General features: G+C 44.3%; 1 long non-coding RNA gene across 1 annotated transcript in view; it reads right to left on the reverse strand.

The window, feature by feature from the left end:
- The window catches only part of LOC112953397, a 3,002-nt gene extending 1,790 nt beyond the window's left edge, over nucleotides 1-1,212 (reverse strand). The window contains exon 1 of the long non-coding RNA XR_003250570.1: nucleotides 1,121-1,212. This is a non-coding gene — a long non-coding RNA (uncharacterized LOC112953397). The remainder of the gene's footprint in view (nucleotides 1-1,120) is intronic.
- Between the last annotated feature and the right edge of the window lie 295 nt (nucleotides 1,213-1,507).

A 1,507-nucleotide genomic window follows, 5' to 3' on the forward strand; every position in this document is an offset into this window, starting at 1 on the left:
GCTCATAGGGCAGATGTTCCAGGCCCCTGATCATCCTGGTAGCCCTGCGCTGGACTCTCTCCAGCAGCTCCACATCCCTCTTGTACTGGGGAGCCCAGAACTGGACGCAGTACTCCAGATGTGGCCTCACCAGGGAGGTGAGGAAACTTTCAAAGGAAAGTTTGCAACGATTCCATTGGTAGTGGTGATATCTATCTTTTGTCATGATCATAATGCAGAAAAATGTACCTTCCTCATAGCGAGACTCAATAAAAAAAGCAGTGTCTCTAGTGAAAGCATCACCTACACTTAGCCCCCAATAACATCAACTTCACATTAGCTGTTACAAGACGGTCACAATCACAGGCAAGTGCTGATAGGAAAGTTTTCTTCTCTGTTATTTACTGTTAGTTACAAAGTTACTGGGAACTCACTTGATTGCTTTGAAATGCACTTGTTGAAATAATTACCATCAGCGGAAGTGAAAAGGCTGCAAAATGCACATAATTCTGCCTCTGGCCAAAACATAGCACAACGGCTGGTTCCTTTAGAGTCTTTTTCTGGTTTAGATATTTCAAATTCTCCTTTCCTACGGCTCTGGAGCATATTCCTGCTTACTGGGCATTGCCTTACAACTGCCTTATAATTTAGGAAATCCATTTTCTGTGTGGGACCAGAAAGGCAGGTGGGTTAAACAACTTCCATGAGGTTAGTAGGTCAGTGCATCCTCGTTTTTTGCTTGGAGACAGATATCTTGGACACAACCACATCATAGTGACCCTGCTCAGGGCAAACAGTGGGGACCCACTTGCTTTGAGGAGAAAAATCAGAGACTTTTTACAACTGGGTGCATGGAAGTGCCTCCATCACACATGCCCATAGAGAAGCAAGACATGCCCATGGATCAAGAATATTGAGCACATCTCAAAATAAAATACCTAAAAATAAATTTCAACATCTCCACGGCCCCAGAATTCTTCCCATTTACTCCAAGGGCCCAAATCATGGACTTTGGTTTCTATGAATAGCCTGCCCAGCTTCTGCTGGTCTTATAAAGCCTGGGCCGAGTCCACAGTCTCCACTGATGGTGGATTATTCCCTAATCAGTGGCCACGTTTCTGGTTAATAGGCTCATACTCACATCCCATATGCCCAGTGGCACAGCCAGGTGTCACTGTATCACAATCAAAGCATTTTTCCTCTTCAAGTAGAAGACAAGCGTAGCTGTTTCTCCTACAAGCACTGCCTTGCTGCAAGGAAGACCTGTATTAGGAAGCTGTGGCCTGTTGGATGACATTACGCATTAGAGTTGGATGTCTCTAAATGGGAAAAAAAAAAGTGTTAATAATCACAGGAAAAGATGGTGAAGTTGCTGAGGAACAATTTGAATCAAGAGCAAGGCTGGGTTTTCCATAACCGAGACAAATTATAATAAGCTGTTTCAAAGGAAAAGTGCCAAAGGAGAATGAAGAGCCAGGGAAAGGCAAGACACTGACAGATCGGGAGCAAGACTGGATCATGGGGCAAG

The sequence above is a fragment of the Nothoprocta perdicaria genome, unplaced genomic scaffold, assembly GCF_003342845.1.
Source record: "Nothoprocta perdicaria isolate Ctin4 unplaced genomic scaffold, notPer1 scaffold_108, whole genome shotgun sequence".
Lineage (NCBI taxonomy): Eukaryota > Metazoa > Chordata > Aves > Tinamiformes > Tinamidae > Nothoprocta > Nothoprocta perdicaria.